The sequence below is a fragment of the Portunus trituberculatus genome, chromosome 38 (assembly GCF_017591435.1).
Source record: "Portunus trituberculatus isolate SZX2019 chromosome 38, ASM1759143v1, whole genome shotgun sequence".
Taxonomy (NCBI): Eukaryota; Metazoa; Arthropoda; class Malacostraca; order Decapoda; family Portunidae; genus Portunus; species Portunus trituberculatus.
In genome coordinates, this window is record NC_059292.1 from 17,085,348 (window position 1) to 17,100,263 (window position 14,916).

At 37.0% G+C, this 14,916-nt stretch overlaps 1 protein-coding gene across 1 annotated transcript in view; it reads right to left on the reverse strand.

Moving 5' to 3' along the window:
• The window catches only part of LOC123514879, a 573,117-nt gene that overhangs the window by 220,045 nt on the left and 338,156 nt on the right, over positions 1-14,916 (reverse strand). The window lies entirely within an intron of this gene.

Genomic DNA, 14,916 nt, shown 5'->3' on the forward strand with positions numbered 1-14,916 from the left:
AAGGACTCGGAAAAGCAGAGAAAGAAAAAGAGAAGCTGAAAGATCTAGTTAACAAAGAAGAGGAAAGAGTACAAGACGTGATTAAAAAGATGTACAGGCATGGAGAATCCAAGATAAGAAAGACAAGGAATCATTTCAGGAAGTATTTAAAGAACAGTTAAAAGAAAGAGATGAAAATATGACAAGGAAAATGATAGGACACCTCAAGAAAAAAGAAAATTTAGTAAGAGAAATTGCGGAAGAAAAAGTAATTATTTTTGGACAAAGAAAAAAATTTTTAAATATAGACCAAGAAAGGAAAAGGACAAAATGAAATCAGTAAAAGACCTACTAAAACATCTAAATGACGAGGATAGACAGAACTTAGAAGAGGAAGTAGAAGAAATCAATAGAATGGGACCATATCAAGAAGGAACTGTGAGACCAATTAAGATATTACTAAAATCACAAGCAGCAGCAGAAGTAGTACTACATAGAAAAACAAAACTCAGAAACAGAATGTTGCAAAGATATATATATATATATATATATATATATATATATATATATATATATATATATATATATATATATATATATATATATATATATATATAAAGATAAATAGAAACGAGGAGGAAAGGAAGAGACACAACGAACTGGTGGCAGAAGCAAGAGAAAAAAATAATGGAAGATCAGAGGAGGAGAAAAAGGCATTTTTTTTTGGAGAATTATAAGAGACAGGATAAGGAAATGGTATATAAAAGAGAAGGAAGAGAAAAAAATGGAGCAAGTTTAACTAAAAATGATAAGAACAAGAGATTAAAAATTATGTATACAATCATAGATGGGATTTTATCTAGTAAATTAGAATTAAGAGATTATATAAAGAAAGAACCAGATATTGCATGCCTGGTGGAAACAAAAGTTAAATGAAGCAATTAAAATAGACATAGATAAAAGGTATAATATATGGAGAAGAGACAGAGTGGGTAAAAGAGGAGGAGGAGTCATGATGATGTTAAGGAAAGAGATGGTGGTAAATCAAGTAGAGTTTGGCAAAGGAAAATCACAAAATACTGTATATTAAGATACATATTAATAAAAAAGGGTTAACAATCATTGGAACATATGTGCCACCAAAAACAAACTCATGGACTAACCAAGAATATAAAGACATGATAAATGACACAATAAGGAGTCTTACAAGAATCATTAAAGAAAGGAGAAAAGTGATATTGGTAGGAGATTTCAACTGTAAAGAGGTGGACTGGGAAAATTATGAAAGTGGTATGGGGGAAGATGCCTGGGGAGATAGATTTCTGAACCTAATGATAGATAATTTGACAGACCAACGAATAAAGGAAAAGACAAGATTCAGAGGAAACGATGAGCCAGCAAGATTGGACCTAGTTTTTACAAGGGATATACAAATTAACAATGATATGAGATATAAGTGCCCATTGGGAAAGAGTGACCATATAATATTAGAAATGGATATAGAAGAAGGAAAGATAGATAGAGATGAATCATACAAAGGAAACCGATTAAATTACAGAAAGGCTGATATTGAGAACCTCAAGAGCTATTATAAAAATGTAAACTGGGAGGAGATGGAAAACTTAGAAATGGTTCAAGAGAAATATAACTTATTTTTGGAAATATACAAAACAGGAGTCAGAGAATATGTCCCGAAATATAGACCTAAAGAAGAAGGAAAGAAAGATTGGTTTAATGCAAGATGTGCTAGGGCAAAGGAGAAACGAGATGGAGCATGGAAAAGGTGAAGTAGAAACAGAAATCCAGAAAATAAGGAAAGCTTCAAAACAGCAAGAAACGAATATGTTAAGGTGAGAAGGGAAGAAGAAAGGAACTATGAAAAGGACATTGTCGAAAAATGTAAGGAATAACCAAAATTGTTCTACAGATTCATAAATGGAAAAATAAGACAAAAAGAAACAATAGAAAGGTTAAAAGGAGAGAATGGAATGGTGGAAGATAAAAAAAAGTATGGCAGAACTGTTAAATAGTAATTTTCATGAGGTCTTTACTAAGGAATCCAAATTTGAAAGACCACAGGATAATAGAGACTGTCCATATGAAAGAGATTAAAGTAACCAAGCTTGAAATAAAAAAGTTGATGACGGAACTAGATGAGGAAAAGGCAATGGGATCACATAAAGTCTCAGGCAGAATACTGAAAGAATGTAGGGAAAAACTAGCAAGTCCTATATACAACATCATAAAATGCTCAACAGAAAATGGAACAATACCAGTGGAGTGGAAAAGAGCTGAGGTGCTTCCCATATATAAGAGCGAAAGGAAGGAAAAACCTTTAAATTACAGACTGGTATCACTAACTAGTGTAATATGCAAGATGCGTGAAAAAGTAATAAAGAAGCAATGGATTGAGTTTCTTGAAGACAACAAATTATTATCAAATAGCCAATTTGGTTTTAGATAATGTCAGCCATGTGTAACAAAGTTATTGAGTTTCTACTCTAGAATAGTTGATAAAGTACAGGAGAGAGAGGGATGGATTGACTGTATTTATTTAGATTTAAAAAAGGCATTTGATTAAGTGCCACATGGAAGATTACTATGGAAGTTAGAGGAGAAGGGTAGCTTAAAAGGAAGCACATTGAGATGGAGGAAAAATTACTTGAAGGGGAGAGAAATAAGGACGATAGTTAAAGATATGAAGTCCAAGTGGAGAACAGTAGACAGCGGAGTGCCACAGGGGTCAGTATTGGAGCCAATACTTTTTCTCGTATACATAAACGACATGCCAGAGGGAGTGAACAGCTACATAAATCTGTTTGCGGACAATGCGAAACTTTGCAGAGTCATTAAACAAAAAGAGGATTGTGAAATACTACAGGAAGACTTAAACAAGATCTGGAAATGGAGTAAAAAATGGGAGATGGAATTCAATGTGGACAAAAGCCATGTCATGGAAATGGGAAAAAGTGAATAACGACCAGTGGGAATCTATAAGATGGGAGATGGAGTAGAACTAGAAAAAGTAAAAAAGGAAAAGGACTTGGGAGTGGCAATGGAAGAAAACAATCAACCGGTAAGCCATATTGATAGAATTTTCAAAGAGACGTATAATTTGCTAAGAAATATTGGATTAGCATTTCACTATATGGACAAAGAAATGATGAAGAAAATGACAAATAATAAAATAAGACCTAGATTGGAATATGAAGGAGTTGTGTGGACCCTCCATAAAAAAGAAACACATAAGAAAATTGGAGAGACTACAAAAAATGGCTACAAGAATGGTTCCAGAATTTAAAGGGATGACATATGAGGAGAGACTAAAAGCTATGGATCTACCAACCCTGGAACAGAGAAGAGAGATAGGGGATCTGATAAAAGTTTATAAATTGATTAATGGAATGGATAAAGTGGATAATGAGAAACTAATCCTGAGAGCAGAATATGACATTAGAAGCACAAGATCGCATATTAAGAAACTGAGGAAGGGAAGATATCGGAGAGATGTTAAAAAATTTAGTTTCCCGCAAAGATGTGTTGAGACTAGGAACAGTTTGAGAGAGGAAGTGGTGTCAGCAAAGAGTGTACATATTTATAAAGAAAAATTGGATAAGTGTAGATATGGAGATGGGGCCATACAAGCATAAAGCCCAGGCCCTGTAAAGCTACAACTAGGTAAATACAACTAGGTAAATACACACACATACAAGCACGCAAGCACAGACACACGCGCACACACACACAAAGATGTATTGAGACGTGGAACAGTTTAAATGAAGAAGTAGTGTCTGCAACGAGTGTGCATACTTTTAAAGTAAGATTGGATAAGTGTAGATATGGAGACGGGGCCACACGAGCATAAAGCCCAGGCCCTGTAAAACTACAACTAGGGAAATACAACTACGTAAATACACACACACACACACACACACACACACACACACACACACACACACGGTAGCTCAGTGGTTAGAGCGCTGGCTTCACAAACCAGAGGACTGGGGTTCGATTCCCCGGCTGGGTGGAGATATTTGGGAGTGTCTCCTTTCACGTGTAGCCCCTGTTCACCTAGCAGTGAGTAGGTACGGGATGTAAATCGAGGAGTTGTGACCTTGTTGTCCCGGAGTGTGGTGTGTGTGTGGTCTCAGGCCTATCCCAAGATCGGAAATAATGAGCTCTGAGCTCGTTCCGTAGGGTAACGTCTGGCCGTCTCGTCAGAGACTGCAGCAGATCAAACAAACAGTGAATTACACACACCGTCGCCGTCGCTGAGAGAGGACGGCTTGTTTCCGGCTGCGGACGGGAAGAAGTGAAAATACCTATGGTGTTACAGGGCCCGGGTACCTCTGAGTTAGTGTCCTGTTGATGTCCTACTGTTGCATAGTGTTTAAAGTGAGGGATATGGAGAGTGGTCCCTGAGAGGAGAGTGTGAGCGGTGATTGTTTTGGCCATAATCAGCTGACGATAGCAAACATGGCAGCTACCCCTAGGCAAACCAAGGATTTTGAAGGTTTTGTAACTACTCCAAGAGGACTGGAGAAATTAGATATGGATGCAAGAATCCAGGCATTGGAAAGTAAATTCCTAAACATTTTGTCCATAGAAGAAAAATTGGATAGAGTTATAGCCGAGAATGATTCGTTCAAAAAAGAGATCTATTTGTTAACAATAGTGAATAAAGAGCTATTGAAGGAAAAAGTAGAGATGGAGAAGGAAAACCAACAACTAAGGAAACAATGTGAAGAGATGAAGGCTAAACTCCTAGAAATGGAGATGAAAATATTCGAAGGGGACTTGAGGAAGGAGGAATGCCTTAATCTTATTGATGCCAGGATGAAAGAAGTGAACTATGAACATCAAGAGATACAAAGGTCCTTTAGGGAGATAGTGAAAAAGCAGGAAGAGGAAAATAATGTGATTACGCAGAGTGAAATGGTAAAGGCACTAAAGGAAAATGAGTATGTGGTGAGAGATATTGCTGAAAAGAAAAAATGTGTGATCATAACAGGATTGAGGGAGGAAACTAACAGAAACTGGCAGGATAGGAGGAATAAGGAAAATGACAGGATTAAGTCTTTACTGAATAAGATCTCTGTGGAGGAAGAGGACCTATATGCTGAGGTAGAAGAAAGTGTGAGATTGGGAGCTTTTGAGGAAGGCAAGAATAGACCATTAAAATTGAAATTAAAGTCTCAGGTGGCAGAGGAGGCCTTGTTGAGAAGGGCTTGGAAACTTAAGGACTCTGAGGAAACCAAAACAATTTACATAAGAAGAAGTATGTCACAGGATGAGCGAATGAAAATGAAAGAGCTTGTAACTGAAGTGAAAGAGAGGAATGACGAAAGAACAGAGGAGGAAAAGACCAAGTTTTTTTGGAGGATGAGAAATGGGATGCTAAAGAAGTGGTGGATAAAACAGGCAGAATAGACATTACATGGAAGAAAGAGACTAGGAATGGAATACAAGTGACTTACATGAATATAGATGGATTTCTGTCTCAGAGGCTAGAATGTATAGATTACCTAAGAAATAACGAACCGGACATAATGTGTATAGTGGAAACAAAGCTAAGACACAAAATAAAGCTAGACTGGTTTGTTGTAAAACACTACAAAGTATGGAGAAATGATAGAAAAAATAAAGGAGGTGGTGGTATAATGGTTTTTACTAAGGAAAATCTGATAGTGAAGGAGGTGAACTATAGTAAGAGAAATGAGGAAGTGATAAATATGCTTATAACAGATGGCAAGAAGGACATTAATATTATAACAATATACATACCACCCAGAACCAATGCTTGGGAATATGAACAGTACCAAATGGTGATGAGAAATACTCTAGACAGAATGAAGCAAGAACTCATCAGAAAGGATAGAGTGATGATAGTCGGAGACTTTAATTGTAAAGAAATAGTGTGGGAAGACTACAAAGTGGTGAACGGTGGTGAGTGGGCAGAGGATTTGTTAAAGGTAGCAACACATAACTTGATGACACAGTGGGTGAGATCACCAACAAGGTGCAGGGGACAAGATTTTGCAGCAAGGCTGGATTTGGTATTTACCAGGGGCATCTCTCTAAAAGAGGAAATTGAACATAAATGTTACTAGGGGAGAAGCGATCATGATGTCCTAAGCTTTGAGCTGGATACGGAATTAAGCACGAATAAGATTGTGGAACACAGGGAGGAAAAATTAAATTTTATTAGGGCAAATAATAACCATATAAGGGAGTTCTTTATTGAAATTGACTGGTCCGTTGTATACCAATGAAAGGGATATGCAATTCAAATCCGATAAATTTATGGATTTGTATTACTCTGCTGTGAAAAAGTTTGTGCCATATTACAGAAAGAGGACTTTAAATAATAAACAGTGGTTTAATAGAAATTGTGAAGAAGCAAAAAAGAACAAAAAAAAGGCATGGAAGAAACTTAAGAAAAACAGTGATGTATTATCAAGAGAAGTTTACAAAACAGCAAGGAATAGATATGTTGAAGTAAGGAGAACAGCACAGAAGGAATATGAACAGAGGGTAGTGGAAAACTGTGACAGTGACCCAAAAATGTTTTACAAATTCATAAATGGAAAACTAAATATAAGGGAGGAAATAGTAAAGGTAAAAATGGGGAAGAAGTATATGAGGATGCTGGAGATATAGCTGAAATTTTGAACGACAACTTTTGCAAAGTGTTTACAAAGGAGGAGCACTTTATGGGAGGAAGACCTACGTAAATAAAGCAAATGCAGGACATCATGGTTACTAAGGAAGATGTAAGTAAAATCATAAGCAATCTGGATATTAATAAATCAATGGGGCCTGATAGCATATCTGGGAGGTTGCTAAATGAATGTAAGGATCAATTGTTGAACCCCGTATTTGATATTGTGGAAACCTCCATACGAACAGGATTAGTCCCGAAAGAGTGGAAAAGAGCTGACATTGTGCCTATATATAAGAATGGTAGTAGAATGGAACCGCTAAATTATAGACCAGTATTGTTGACTAGTATATTGTGCAAGGTATGTGATGAAGTAATTAAAGCTAAGTGGAGTAAGTATCTAGTAAGTGAAAACATTCTGAGTGAAAGGCAGTTTGGTTTCAGAAAAGGAAGATCGTGTATCCAATTTATTATGTTTTTATTCAAGAGTGACTGACATACTACAACATAGAGAGGGATGGGTGGATGCTATCTACCTGGACTTGAGAAAGGCCTTTGATAAAGTACCACACAATAGACTGATGTGGAAACTACAGAAGATTGGAGGAGTAAATGATAAACTAGCAAAATGGATGAAAAATTACTTAATCGGAAGAGAAATGAGAACAGTGGTGAGAGGAAGGAAGTCCGAGTGGAAGAAGGTAACCAGTGGAGTTCCAAAAATGTCAGTGCTTGGTCCCATCATGTTTTTTATTTATGTTAATGATATGCCAGTAGGAATTGACAGTTACATGAACATATTTGCGAATTATACTAAAATTATGAGGAGAGTAAGGAATGTGGAAGATTGTAACAAGTTACAGGAAGATCTTGATAAAATATATGAGTGGAGTAAGGAGTGGTAGATGGAATTTAATATAGACAAGACCCATGTTATGAAAATGGGAAGAAGTAGATAGAGACCAAACTGGGATTACAGGCTGGGTGATGAGAAAATTAAAGAGACCAATGAGGAGAAAGACTTAGGAGTAACCATGCAAAACACTTTGTCACCGGAGAAACACATTAACAAGATTTTTTTGAAAACATATAACATGCTTCAAAATATTGGCCTTGTGTTCCACTACCTAGATGAAGGAATGATGAAGATATTATGTATCTTAATAAGACCCCAGTTAGAATATGCAGCTTGTGTCTGGTCACCGCATATGAAGAAAAATGTGAAGAAGGTAGAAAGGGTACAGAGGCTGGCAACAAAGATGGTACCAGGACTCAGGGAGTTAGGCTATGAGGAAAGACTGAGGAATCTGGGGCTGACCACATTAGAAGAGAGAAGAACAAGAGGAGACATGATAACTATGTATAAATTGGTGAACAAGATTGACATACTGGACAGAGAGTTGATAAAGGTGACCACAAGTAATCATCTCCGAGGACATGGAAAAAAGCTAATAAAAGACATCTGTCTAAATGACGTGAGAAAATACAGTTTCCCGCATCGTAGCATTGATAAGTGGAATAAACTGAGCAGTGATGTCGTTGACGCGGTGTGTGTCAATCAGATAAAAGAGAGATATGACAGGAATGGACAAGGAGACAGGACACAGAGAGCTTAGCTCGGGCCCTGTAATACACAAATAGGTAAATACACACACACTCTCTCTCTCTCTTTATTATTATTGTTGTTATCAATATTATGTCATTATTATTATTACTATTATTATTATTATTCATATAATTATTATAATAAATATTATTATTATTATTATTATTATCATTATTGACTTCATGTTTGCCTGCCTCTTTATCCTTTCTTATTTATCCTATCTGTGTGTATTTACCTAGTTGTAGTTTTACAGGGCCTGGGCTTTATGCTCGTGTGGCCCTGTCTCCATATCTACACCTATCCAATCTTACTTTAAAAGAGTGTACACTCGTTGCAGACACTACTTCTTCATCTAAACTGTTCCACGTCTCAATACATCTCTGTGTGTGTGTGTGTAATTCACTGTTTGATCTGCTGCAGTCTCTGACGAGACAGCCAGACATTACCCTACGGAACAAGCTCAGAGCTCATTGTTTCCGATCTTCGGATAGGCCTCAGACCAGGCACACACCACACACCGGGACAACAAGGTCACAACTCCTTGATTTACATCCCGTACCTACTCACTGCTAGGTGAACAGGGGCTACACGTGAAAGGAGACACACCCAAATATCTCCATCCGGCCGGGGAATCAAACCCCAGTCATCTGGCTTGTGAAGCCAGCGCTCTAACCACTGAGCTACCGGGTGTGTGTGTGTGTGTGTGTGTGTGTGTGTGTGTGTGTGTGTGTGTGATTCACTGTTTCACTGTTTGATCTGCTGCAGTCTCTGATGAGACAGCCAGACGTTACCCTACGGAACGAGCTCAGAGCTCATTATTTCGATCTTGGGATAGGCCTGAGAGCAGGCATACACCACACACCGGGACAACAAGATCACAACTCCTCGATTTACATCCTGTACCTACTCACTGCTAGGTGAACAGGGGCTATACGTGAAAGGAGACACACCCAAATACCTCCACCCGGCCGGGGAATCAAACCCCGGTCCTCTGGCTTGTGAAGCCAGCGCTCTAACCACTGAGCTACCGGGCGTGTGTGTGTGTGTGTGTGTGTGTATTTACCTAGTTGTAGTTTTACAGGGCCTGGGCTTTATGCTCGTGTGGTCCCGTCTCCATATCTACACTTATCTAATTTTTCTTTAAAATTATGTACACTCTTTGCTGACACCACTTCCTCACTCAAACTGTTACAAGTCTCAACACATCTTTGCGGGAAACTAAAATTTTTAACATCTCTCAGACATCGTCCCTTCCTTAGTTTCTTACTATGCGATCTTGTGCTTCTAAAGTCATATTCTTCTCTCAGGATCAGTTTCTCATTATCCACTTCATCCATTCCATTAATCAATTTATAAACTTGTATCAGGTCCCCTCTCTCTCTTCTCAGCTCCAAGGTTGGTAGATCCATAGCCTTTAGTCTCTCCTCATATGTCATCCCTTTAAATTCTGGAACCATTCTTGTAGCCATTTTTTGTAGTCTAATTTTCTTATGCGTTTCTTTTTATGGGAAGTCCACACAAGTCCTGCATATTCCAATCTAGGTCTTATTTTAGTACTTATCAATTTCTTCATCATTTCCTTGTCCATATAGTGAAATGCTACTCCAATATTCCTTAGCAAATTATACGTCTCTCTGAAAATTCTATCAATATGGCTTACCGGTTGATTATTTTCTTCCATTGTCACTCCCAAGTCCTTTTCCTTTTTTAGTTTTTTTTTAGTTCTACTCCATCTCCCATCTTATAGATTCCCACTGGTCGTCTTTCAATTTTTCCCATTTCCATGACATGGCTTTTGTCCACATTGAATTCCATCTCCCATTTTTTGCTCCATTTCCAGATCTTGTTTAAGTCTTCCTGTAGTATTTCACAATCCTCTTTTTGTTTAATGACTCTGCACAGTTTCGCATCATCCGCAAACATATTTATGTAGCTGTTCACTCCCTCTGTGTGTGTGTGTGTATTTACCTAGTTGTAGTTTTACAGGGCCTGGGCTTTATGCTCGTGTGGCCTGGTCTCCATATCTACACTTATCCAATCTTACTTTAAAAGTATGCACACACATTGTAGACACTACTTCTTCATTTAAACTGTTCCACGTCTCAATACATCTTTGTGGGAAACTGTATTTTTTAACATCTCTCAGACATCTTCCTTTTCTCAGCTTTTTACTACGCGATCTTGTGCATCGAATGTCATATTCTTCTCTCAGGATCAGTTTCTCATTATCCACTTGGTCCATTCCATTGATCAATTTATAAACTTGTATCAGATCTCCTCTCTCTCTTCTCTGTTCCAGGGTTGGTAGATCCATAGCTTTTAGTCTCTCCTCATATATCATTCCTTTAAATTCTGGGACCATTCTTGTAGCCATTTTTTGTAGTCTCTCCAATTTCCTTATGTGTTTCTTTTTATGGGGTGCCCACACAACTCCTGCATATTCCAATCTAGGCCTTGAGACATATGTTCCCTCACAATAGGTCATCTTTTCCCGTTTTGAGGCGACATCTGGCAACCTCCTTGACCCGGAGGGAGGAAACAGTACTCCGAGTGATGTTATGTCAGTGTTACTCAGTAATGACATTGAGGACAGTGATGAAAATGAAGACTGACTTTTTTATTGAGACAGAAGAAAGTGAAGACTGAAGTAATGATTCTGATAGTTATCTGGGAGACAGAGACCAATCCTCACAGCGACGTTTAAAAATCTCCTCACATACTCCCCTCAAGCAATGCACTAGTGTGTGTCACCCATGGTTGCCTCTACAGGACTGTGCTTGTCGGCCAAGTCACGTGAATCCCATTGCTAATAAGAGTTGCCAGATTCCAATTATTATAGAAATCCACAATACTTGTAATATGTGGTTTCTTTTTCTTTTCCTGTTTTGCACATCATTTCATATGTCTGAGCTCGCATATTCATGACATGAAAGTGCAAAAGTTCCTACTTTTACATCAAATTCAAAGAGAGAGAGAGAGAGAGAGAGAGAGAGAGAGAGAGAGAGAGAGAGAGAGAGAGAGAGAGAGAGAGAGAGAGAAAGCACTCGCGCAGTGTTATCGGAGTTTGGTGGGGTATCTCTTAGCAGCAGGTTCTGCCATGGGTTTGGGGAGAATTTTTTGATATGCAATAACTTTGCTCTCAAAGGTCATAACATGTTGAAAACTACATCCTTGTACTCAGAATAACACAGAGAAATATGCTTTTATAAGGAAAAAATCTTTTAGTATTTTTGACAGGTGGAAAGTAAATCAACTTTAGGGGTTAAAGCATCTGCCATTCCATCTCCATATTGTACTTCTTCCACTTATCTATCCTCTCGAGCCATTATCAATACTACTACTCCTGCTTTTATCATTCTGTCTCTCCTCCAAACATTATATCCCTGCTCTTTAAAAATTTACTTTAATGTCTTTGCTTAACTTTGTTTCTGTTATTCATACCACGTCCAATCCTTTTTCAAATATATACAGTCTCTCACTTCCAATATTCTTGATGTAAACCCAACCATGTTTGTATATATAACCCTAAATGTCTTCCTTCCCCTTCTTGGACATCCTTAGCATCATGTCTAATACTCTCCAATAGCATTTCTTCATCTCATTCTCTGTCCTTCTCTCGATCTTTTCTGAGCTTAATTTTTCAGTTATCTCTCTTTTTCCATTTCTTCCTGGTTCATATCCCTCTTTATCCTGTATTTTGTGTTTGCAGCCAGTTTTCCTATCCTTGCTGCTATTTCTTCGACTCGTACTTGAGACCTCAGTTTAACTTTAAATGACCATATGGATCTCAATGTATTTCCTAAGCCTATATACTTCTTCAATTTCTTTCTCTAGGCCCTGTTCTTCATCCTGTTCTTTTGAAATAATCTTTTTTTACTATTTCTTTCTTTCCCCTTTTTCTCTCACAAATTTCACTGGGTTTTTCTTCTCTTGTGGTCCATACATAACCATACATTTTTTTTTATCTACTGTTGACCCTCACTAACTTGGACTAATAGGGGGAAAGGCTGGTCCAAGAAATGCAAATGTCTGACTTATATGAATCCCTACCCCTCAACATTCCCCCCCACCCAAAAAAAAAAAAAAAAAAATAAAATAAATAAAAAAAAAAAAAAAATAAATAAATAAATAAATAAATAAAAAAAAATAAATAAATAAATAAATAAATAAGCAGGCAGTTTATATTGAACTTTAGGGGGACAGTGCAGGATTTACTTTGGGATTATTGTCTTTCGGAAACCTTCAATCCCTAAACTACCATCTAGTATATTTTTTGATAATTAAATAGGCTTCCCCATCAAGAAGCCACTTTTAAATTTACAGGCATATATTGACGAGAACTAGAATCAGAAACTTCAAGAAGAGAAGACAATAAGAAATAAACATACAACTGCGAGATAGCTGTGGCCGACAGCAAGATCTTAAACCCTCTTCTCCCCTCTGTCACTTATCTCATACTCCGAGACCCTCGCCTCACCCCATGCCTCACTGCCACTCTTCTTCATCCGCTCTCTATATCATAATACTGCTATGATCTTTTAAAAGTTTTTTTTTCTCACTACTTTCATCATCACAACTATACATCGTATAAATCACATAATAACACCATCACAAAAGATTATTTTGAGACGAAGGTATAAAGCTGGACAAGACAGTAATAATTACTTCACAGTATCATTATTTCACTTCAACACACTACTAACGATTCAAAGAGCGTTCAGTTCAGTCATAAAATGGTAGATTGCCGTGACGCTGCTGATGGCTGCTTCCGAACCCTCACGTATGAATGAATAATATTTTCTAAAGAAGTGGGGATCTGATGCATTATTATACTATCATGCTAAAAGGAAGTCACCACTGAATAAACAACCATGTGTGAAAATATCATGTCAATCAGATCAATACAAATAGCAAAACAAGGATGAAATTATGAAAAATTTTTAGGAGTGAATGTCTCAAAAAATTATTTCTTACACTTGAGAAGTTTTCACAAAATCAATATAAACTCTGATTGACTTTTGTTTGGTATCATTTTGAACAATAACTAAAATGCAATTTTTTGTTGGAATTAGATTTTTGATAATGTCAATAGAAAACAAGATAGAGGAAAGTGAAAAAAAAAAAAAAAAAAAAGTTTTGAAAAAAAAAAGACGGGCAGGCAGTTCAATTAGGACACTGGGTCTGTCAGAATCCAACTTATTGTGAAATCCAACTTATCGGGGTCTGCGTTATCGAGATTCAACAGTACTGTGTCTCTCACTAATTTTTCCTTTTCCTTAATCAACTGTATCACTGTGTCCTTCCTTTTTCTCATATTTGTTGTTTAGCCACTTCTGCAAAGTTCACTTTCTCATCTTCTCGATCTTTTTTTCCATGTTTTTTCCACTCATCTAATTTTTCTTTACTCACTGCTCCCAACCCTGCCTCAACCTTCTCCCTAAGCCTTTCCAACATTGCTTCACAGTTTTTACACTTCTTTAGAGCTTTGTTCTCCTTTTTTATTTGTTCTTGAGTAACCTCATTTAATTGTTGACCTTAACTGTTTCCTCTAATGCACAACATCTTACTATTAGTTCTTGATTTTCCTGTAACAGCTGATCTCGCTTTTCTAATATCGCAGCAATGACTTTCCTAATACACCTAATTTCCTTCTCCACCTATATTATTTTTCTGATGTTGGTTCCTTTATCGTTAAAACCTGTGAAACTCCATTCACCTAAATGCCTTAGTCACAGTGGTGTTTCTAAGAGGTTATAGTCCAAGGCCATGTGCCATTGTGGATTTATCTCACTATAACATACAAAAAAATCTATGCAAATTCAACATTTCTTTGAATTATTGATTGTCCTTGCTTCAACAACTCTCTTATCTAAACTGTTCCACACCTCTACAATCTTTGTGGAAAGCTGAACTTCTTGATATCTCACCTGTAGTTGTCCTTTCTTAATTTCTTTTCATGTCCTCTTATGTCACTGTTGTCCTAGATTAGTAATCTTCTCTATCTAATTTTTCCAGTCCATTCATTGCTATGTACACTGCTATTAGATCTCCTCCTTCCCTTCTCTGTTCTAAGGTTGTAAGACCAAGTATTCGTAGCATTTCTTCATATGACTGTTCACTTAAACTTGGGGGAAGCTTTGTTGCTGCCCTCTGTATTCTCTCTAGTTTCCTTATGTGTTTCTTTTTGTTCCTTGACCATACTGTAGCTGCATATTCTAATTTTGAGCATATTAGAATCGTTAAGTTCTTTTTATCATATCCTTATCTATGTAAGACGTAAGTGAATGCCACCTTTATATTTCTCAAGAGTTCATAGGCATTTCCTGTAATTCTATCTATGTGCTTCTTTTGGTGACAAGTTATCCACAATGGTTACTCCTAGGTCTTTTCTTCAGATTTCATCTTAATTTCTTTATTCCCTATTGAGTAAACTCCCTTCAGCCTTCTTTTGCTCATTCCAAGATTTTGAACAAATAAGGCAGCTAAACAAGATGGACTCCAGCAATAAGAAATAGTCAACACATCACTATGAGGTAAGATCTCAAAGCTTCATAAAACACAAATCAGAGAAACAGTACTACAATTTTAAAATAGTAAGTGAACCAAACATGAATATTGATGACAATCACAACCAATAACACAATCTAAATACGATAGTAATGTAACACAA